Raw genomic sequence first — 9,055 nt, 5'->3', positions numbered from 1 at the left:
TTATGTTTAGGGGTGTCACTCGCCCAATCACAAGGGACCATGTAATCTAGGGTCCTATAGAGACTGTAACCAATGAGATGTCGTACTTGTAGTGACGTCAATCACGTGTGTTGTAGAGGGATAGGCGTAGACACCCACCAGATAAGAGTTATCCAATCCATATGCCTTATTTTCATATACAGATATAACACCTATACTTAAGTTACCTTTCCCAACCAATTATATTGCATGATGATTTTTTATGGAAGTGCATGTCAATGATGATGAAGTTTGCCCATAAAAGAGGCTGTTGTACTGAAGTTCAGGGAAGTCGGGGCGAGACAGGTGTTTGTGATGCTGCTGATATCCATAAACTGATGTATGTATCATTAAACGGACTTCCCTTTGCCAACTTACTGAATCCCTAGTATTGATTTGTGCTGGAGTATGTAAGTCCTGCACCCTGTCCTCACACGGTGCAGCTTTCTCGTATTACAAGTTTTCGAGGGTGAGTGCTGACCAATGGGCCCGTCAGAAATTACCTCTCCTCGTCAACAGTATAAATATACAGGATCAGCCGTATACTGCATGCGAGCCAATTAAAAACAGCTAGGGTGTGGGGCTTATGCTGGTAGCGAGTGGCATCAGTGGTAGTGTGGGGGGGGAGAAGCGCTAGGGTAGACTTATGTGGGGTTGCTGTTATGTGGGGTGTTAGAGGGTTAGTGGAAGGAGGCTTAGCAACCAACCAGGTTGTCAGAAATATATGCAATGGGTAATGTCTATGATACAAGCAACCTGATTACCTACTAATCTGGCCTATTAACCAGACCCAAGGGGCATTACCAGGTGGGAGTGGCCCAAGGAGAGATGCATTATTTCTATTTGGACATTCCAACAATCAGGCAAGTATTAATACAAGGAAAGACAAAGGAGAAAGATTGATGGTTGGGAAAGGAGACTTATACAAGCCATTAGGATACAATAGGGGCAGTCGGTGGCAGCCTCTCAGAGAATGAGGAGGCTCTGAACAAGGGGTTTACCACATGTTAAAAACCCCACTACAAGCCTACTCAGAGCTGGAGGCTGCCATCTTCCCCTGCTGGTACTGAGGTAAGTGCAGCGCTCTGCTTCCCTGCCTCACCTTGCTACTCACTCTTCCCCTATTCTACATATTTAACTCCCTCCTCACCCTCACCCCAATTACCTGGCGCTCTCTTGTCTCTCGCTAGTGCCGTGAACACTAGCGTTCACGGCACATCCCCGACATGTCAATGGCCGCAATGGAAAGGGAGAAGGGACTTTGTTTTTCACATTGTTATCAGCCCATACACGAGTTATAGGCTTGGGGACATATAACAAAAGAAAGGGGATGGTAATACCTGATAAAACCCCTTTCCCTGGTGCTGTAATGCCATTATTATATAGCACATTTAGAAAATCAGTTTAAAGCAGGTTACAAATCAAAAATAACAACTGGAGAAGTTGCTCAGATCCTTGCAGTCAGCATTGTCCTGGTCAAGCGTTGGCCAGGGTAGACAAAGAGGTTGCTGAGGTGATGGCCCTCTGCTGGACTATTGTTCAAAATGGCCAATGCAACATTCCTCTTAACTACTGCCCAATAATTAATGTCCCATTTCCTTTAAAAATCTTTGACAAGGTTGTCTGTTCTCAGCTCAATACCTTTGTCAAAGAAAGGGGCCTTCTTTCCAACGGCCAGTCCGGTCTCAGAAGAAATCATGGACCAGAAACAGCCTTTGTGGAAGTTAGATCTCCTATAGCTGGAATTATCAATGAAGGCAGTCTAGCTATGCTGCTGCTGTTATACCTGTCTGCCGCATTTAATCTGGTTGATCACGATAGGTTGACGGACATGCTAACTAAGGATGGAAGGTGCTCCAAGTTAGCTGTCAATTGGTTTAGATCCTTTTTGGATCCTAGGAGAGCTAAAGTAACCTTGGGGGACTGTAAGTTTCAAGAAGTCCGCCTTTGCTGTGGTGTCCCACAGGAGTCCAACATATCGCCATTGCTGTATACCATCTACTCCAAGCCTTTATTTGATCTCTTGGACAGCCTGGGTATAAAATACGTGAAGTACTCTGACGATACCCAGATTATTCTAGAACCCTCTGGCATCTATGAGGCAGATTTGCGAATTATCGGTGGGGTTTTTTATACCATCAAAGACTGGATGGGGAAAAACTCTATGGCATTAAATGACAAAATTTCAGAGTTTCTAATCATTGAGGCCCAGCTAAGCTTAAATCACTAGGTCCTCAATATGAAGGCTTCCTGATTGGAGGGAGCAGAATTCAGGTTTCTCGCCAGGTTAAAAACCTGGGAGTGATCTTTGACTGCCACCTTGATTTTAAGAAGCATGTCTCCAATTGTACCTTTATGACCCAGCTCCGGTGGCAGATTCGGCCATATCTGTCGGAAGTAAACAGGGCTTTGTTAGCCTCAGCAACCATTAATTCCAGGCTCGACTATTGCAATGGGCTCTGGTTGGTACTACACAGGCAAACGTTAAGAAACTGCAGGTTGTTCAGAACGGGGTTGTTAGAGACATTTGTGGCATTGGACGGCGAGATAACATCTCGGATGCTCGAGGAAACTACATTGGCTGCCGGTCCAGCATAGGATTACATTTTTAAGCATCCTGCATGATACATAAATGCCTTGCAGGCAATGCTTCCAACTATCTCAAATCACGGATTAGCAGGCTGCCATGCAGGCGGGCCTTTCAGTCTAACAACAGGGATTTACGCCTGCAACCCTGCACCAAACTTCAAAGGTTTGGAGACCTGAGCCTCAATGCCTGGGGTCCAGGGGTTTGGAATAACCTACCCCTATCAATCAGCCAACTTCCTTCGCTGGTACAATTCCAAAAAGCACTAAAAAGCTATATGTTTGATGGCGGAGGAATCTAACTTTCATTCCTCTTCTCGTCTCTCAGTCTTGATATATTTCCTTTGGCTATCTTACTGCTTCTACAACGTTCTATGTCAGTATTGTCTGTAAGAGCTTTGAGGCCTGCGGGCGAGTTGGCGCTTAGTCAAAATTCTATAGAATAGAATGTAATACAATGATATAACTAAGCAATAATCTTACATTCCAAGGTCATTGTCAGGTGGTTATGGTCCTTGTCCCAATTTAAATGTCATTGACCAACCGACATTCAACAAACTCCTGCGATACTTGGCACTCTTCCCGGACCCAGTTATACGCACTACTTTCATGAAAGTTCCTCTAAATACAATGCCCTTGCCGCAAAGAGAGCCCTCTTTGGAGACCTATTCAAGATATCTGCTCAGCAAGAAGAAGGCGACTCCAGATGGACAAAGATCCTAAGAGGACAAGACAAGAAATTGATATATACAGTTGTCCAATTTCTTGCGGATATACTGGATTCCACCCAACAATCGACCTTACAGACCATAGCATGAGGAAAACCCCACTTTCCCCTTTTTTTAATTTATTTTTTTGCATTCATGATAATAGATGAATTTGTTTTGTATGAGATATAAGAGATGTAAATTTTAAGTTAGTTATCAGATGTAATTTGATGAACTCAAATGAAAAGTTTATGTATAAACTATAAACTATATCATTAAAAAAAATGCCATTGCGAAACAAGAGAGTTTAATGCGTGCCAAGGGGCATTACCACCTGGCAATGTTCCGAGGAGGGGTGGCATTCACACTATTAGTAACCCGGCGAGAGACAATCAGAAGGCAAGAGCCATTCTGATTGGCTCTCGCCAGGCCCCTACCCGGCCGGGAATCCCTTCATCGGGATTCCACGGCCTTTGTTCCCGGCGGGGGCGTGGCAGCCCCTCAGCCAATGAGGAGGCTCGAAGCGGGGCCATCCCCGCTCCGAGCCTCCCCGCGGCTGAGAGGCTGCCTTCGTCCCCCGCCGGGGACTCGGGTAAAGAATTTTTTTTTTCTAAATCCCCTCCCCCCTTGAACCCCCCACTTGCCTTCTTGTTCCTGCGTCCCCGGCGGGGGACGAGGAAAGCCTACAGCCGTGTGGAGACTCTGAGCGGGGCCATCCCCGCTCTGCGCCTCCACACGGCTGGAGGCATCCCTCGTCCCCTGCCGGGGACGCAGGTATGTATTTTTTTTTCTCCCCCCTCCCAACTCCACTTACATTATTTTTGATCCTTTTTCGGGAGCGGACGCGCTGGGAAAACTCCCAGCGCGTCCGCTCCCGATGCCCGCCATGGAAAGGGAAAACGGACTCCGTTTTCCCTTTTCATGGCAGCGGCCATTTTCTTGGTCGTTCTTTTTTCTCCTGAAACGCCGAAGCGCCGAAACGCTGCAGCGTTTCAGGACAAAAAAAAATAGCTTTTAGTGCCCCGGTCACGCAATTTTTGTGGGCCGGGGTACTAATAGCAATAGAACCCTCGCGTCGGGGGCATTACCGTCTCAGGTAATGCCCCGGGGCCTTCGGTAAGGCCCTCGCTTCGCTCGGGTCACTACCTATGGGCCCGGGGCATTACCTGAGACGGTAAAGCCCACGACGCGAGGGTTCTATTGCTTAATTAGAACATTTCACAAATGAGATTAGAATGTTCTGTTTAAAAACAGAAGAAGAAAAAAAAAACATTAGAATTGTGGCACAATGGATTTACATAGTACATTCAATGTAATGGAACTGCCAACATTCCAAGGTTCTGATGACATTTCATAAGAGAATAAACAAGATACTTTGTTTGGAAGGCAGGAAAGCAAGGGCCTTCCATGCTCCTCAAATCTGACTGCCACTATCCCAGGAGAAGCACTGCTAATAGTTTTAGAAGGCCTACCCCCAATAACATACCCCTCTGGGATATCATCTAAACTAGCCCATGGCTTGTTCTACGTTACCTGGGGATACCCCTATGGTATGTTATGTTTATATCATTTGATACTGTGCCTTACACCCCCTGCCCCCCCAGTATTAGGGAACCTAAGCATGGCAGTGGAGCGGTGTACTCTGTTCCCGCAGGGGGTCCAGACCTTAACCTGCTGGCGAAAAGAAAATGAGTTAGGGGAACATGAGAGGACGGGGAAATGGGAAGACGATGCTAAAAACATTAGGATACCGAGAAGCTGTTGCAGATGTAATCATTTGAGTTGCCTAATGGGTCTGGGAGACTTGACTCGGTTAAACTCTTAATCCCATGATTTAATCCAGATTGGCGCAGTCTGAGGAAAGTGTGCGTTATGATAGGAAGGGAGAAGAGAATTTAAAAGGAACACATGTATTTGAAACAAACGCAAAAGGGGAGATATAGTCACTCCGTTCAACTTGTTAAAAGACAACTTAGATTTTCCACCAAAAAGTGACTCAAGACTCAACTGATTGAGTATTTTAATGAAAAGACAAATGTAACTGAATTTGCAAAGCAATGTGATTGCAGTGTTGTACATGTGCAGTGGCCTTGCACAACGCAACCTCTGCCATTGTGACCGCCCGCTGGGCGAATACAACTCAAGAGAGAGGACATTTGGAAAGATCACTGAGTGAGTCCATTTGCAAGAGACAGACTCGAGCCATTTGCATCCAGGACTTTGCAAGCAATGCCAAAACCAAGGGATCCATTCTTTGGAAGAGACATTGCTCGATGCGAATTCGTGGAATCCAAAGGAGCATGTGTTTTCACCAATTAGGCTTTTTTAAACCCACACCAGTTGAACTGCTGTGCCACAGATTGAATACATTACATTTTTCAACACTGGTCTGTCTTACATTCCCTGTGTACCAGAGTTAAACGATCATCTGGGTATAATTATTCTGGGAAAAACCTGCTTGTTTAAAAAAAAAAGGAAAGTTTGGTTCCCACCACAGCATTACAAAAGCAAAGACGCGAGATGCGTTCCTAGAAATTGAATAATATCTGTAATGTGTTAAATTCCTGCGCACCAGTGGCTAAACACCCACAGGCCGATTCATGGAATAAATGTGCGCCGAAAATCCCGGCGCAGAGGGGCCAATACGTGCGCTGCGCCGAAAATCAGCGCAAAGCGCAGGGAAACCAGCGCACGTCGATTCATGGAAGTCCGTGCGCAAGAAAAGCAGAGGACGTGCGCCGAAAAAGCGCGCGGCGCAGGCCGGCGCACAGGTCAACCAACGTCGTGCGCCACGGCCACTGCGCCATCACTCCGAGCGCAGCGCACAGCTCTAAAGTAGGCGGAACACAGGGCGGGACACTCGGAATGGGGAATAAAATGGGGCACAACACTCGGAATGGGGAAGAATGTGGGCGGCACGTGGAAAGTTCAGGAGGCAAGTGCGCGGAACGCCCACACGCGCGCATACAACACGTATTCATGGAATAGAATAGGGCAAAAAAGCGCACGCTCAAAGCAGCGCACAGGCACAAACAGGCACAAACACGACCGCCACAAGAAAGCAGGCGGTAGCGTGTCTGCGCCTGCAAGAAATGTGCGCTAAAAGGCGCGCCAACAAATAGCACCTATATACAGACATGACCAATGTACAATACTGTTGCCCTCCTGGACAAATGACGTACAAAGGGGAACCCACAAACACAGACACGCGCAGAGAGAAAAAATAAACGTGTGCGTGCATACCGGGGTGCGCGGTAAGTTCCACACGCGATATGGGCTGGGCGGGTACGTGGATTACTGGGGCGCGCGGGAAGTTCCACACGCGACATGGCAGGGAACGTGGATTCGAGGGGTGCGCGGGAAGTTGCACACGCGAAATGGCCGGGTACGTGGCTTTCAGGGGCGCGCGGGAAGTTCCACACGCGACATGGCCGGGTACGTGGATTTCTGGGGCGCGCGGGAAGTTCCACACGCGATATGGCCGGGTACGTGGATTACTGGGGCGCGCGGGAAGTTGCACACGCGACATGGCAGGGAACGTGGATTCGAGGGGTGCGCGGGAAGTTGCACACGCGAAATGGCCGGGTACGTGGCTTTCAGGGGCGCGCGGGAAGTTCCACACGCGACATGGCCGGGTACGTGGATTTCTGGGGCGCGCGGGAAGTTCCACACGCGATATGGCCGGGTACGTGGATTACTGGGGCGCGCGGGAAGTTGCACACGCGATATGGCAGGGAACGTGGATTCGAGGGGTGCGCGGGAAGTTGCACACGCGAAATGGCCGGGTACGTGGCTTTCAGGGGCGCGCGGGAAGTCCCACACGCGATATGGCAGGGAACGTGGATTCGAGGGGTGCGCGGGAAGTTGCACACGCGAAATGGCCGGGTACGTGGATTGCAGGAGTGCGCGGGAAGTTGCACACGCGATATGGCCGGGTACGTGGTTTTCAGGGGCGCGCGGGAAGTTCCACACGCGACATGGCCGGGTACGTGGATTTCTGGGGCGCGCGGGAAGTTCCACACGCGATATGGCAGGGAACGTGGATTCGAGGGGTGCGCGGGAAGTTGCACACGCGAAATGGCCGGGTACGTGGATTGCAGGAGTGCGCGGGAAGTTGCACACGCGATATGGCAGGGAACGTGGATTCGAGGGGTGCGCGGGAAGTTGCACACGCGAAATGGCCGGGTACGTGGATTGCAGGAGTGCGCGGGAAGTTCCACACGCGATATGGCCGGGTACGTGGATTCGAGGGGTGCGCGGGAAGTTGCACACGCGATATGGCAGGGAACGTGGATTCGAGGGGTGCGCGGGAAGTTGCACACGCGAAATGGCCGGGTACGTGGCTTTCAGGGGCGCGCGGGAAGTCCCACACGCGATATGGCAGGGAACGTGGAATCGAGGGGTGCACGGGAAGTTGCACACGCGAAATGGCCGGGTACGTGGATTGCAGGAGTGCGCGGGAAGTTGCACACGCGATATGGCCGGGTACGTGGTTATCAGGGGCGCGCGGGAAGTTCCACACGCGATATGGCCGGGTACGTGGATTCGAGGGGTGCGCGGGAAGTTGCACACGCGATATGGCAGGGAACGTGGATTCGAGGGGTGCGCGGGAAGTTGCACACGCGATTTGGCTGTGAGCTCCCAGGCATTACCTGTACACCCTCCACGGCCCCTGCAGGCAGCACACACCACAGGGAACTACCCTGCACACCTGCTCATGTCTCCCACCACCCCCACCCCCAGCACTGTGGGCAACCAGCCAGCAGGCCCCCACCCATGGCCAACCCATGTCTCCCACCACCCCCACCCCCAGCACTGTGGCCAACCTGCCAGCAGGCCCCCACCCATGGCCAACCCATGTCTCCCACCACCCCCACCCCCAGCACTGTGGGCAACCAGCCAGCAGGCCCCCACCCATGGCCAACCCATGTCTCCCACCACCCCCACCCCCAGCACTGTGGGCAACCAGCCAGCAGGCCCCCACCCATGGCCAACCCATGTCTCCCACCACCCCCACCCCCAGCACTGTGGCCAACCTGCCAGCAGGCCCCCACCCATGGCCAACCCATGTCTCCCACCACCCCCAGCACTGTGGGCAACCTGCCAGCAGGCCCCCACCCATGGCCAACCCATGTCTCCCACCACCCCCACCCCCAGCACTGTGGGCAACCAGCCAGCAGGCCCCCACCCATGGCCAACCCATGTCTCCCACCACCCCCACCCCCAGCACTGTGGCCAACCTGCCAGCAGGCCCCCACCCATGGCCAACCCATGTCTCCCACCACCCCCAGCACTGTGGGCAACCTGCCAGCAGGCCCCCACCCATGGCCAACCCATGTCTCCCACCACCCCCACCCCCAGCACTGTGGGCAACCAGCCAGCAGGCCCCCACCCATGGCCAACCCATGTCTCCCACCACCCCCACCCCCAGCACTGTGGCCAACCTGCCAGCAGGCCCCCACCCATGGCCAACCCATGTCTCCCACCACCCCCACCCCCAGCACTGTGGGCAACCTGCCAGCAGGCCCCCACCCATGGCCAACCCATGTCTCCCACCACCCCCACCCCCAGCACTGTGGGCAACCTGCCAGCAGGCCCCCACCCATGGCCAACCCATGTCTCCCACCACCCCCACCCCCAGCACTGTGGCCAACCTGCCAGCAGGCCCCCACCCATGGCCAACCCATGTCTCCCACCACCCCCACCCCCAGCACTGTGGGCAACCTGCCAGCAGGCCCCCACCC

The sequence above is a fragment of the Ambystoma mexicanum genome, chromosome 6q (assembly GCF_040938575.1).
Source record: "Ambystoma mexicanum isolate Mex_15411 chromosome 6q, UKY_AmexF1_1, whole genome shotgun sequence".
Classification (NCBI taxonomy): Eukaryota; Metazoa; Chordata; class Amphibia; order Caudata; family Ambystomatidae; genus Ambystoma; species Ambystoma mexicanum.
Note: the sequence above shows the minus strand (reverse complement) of the source record.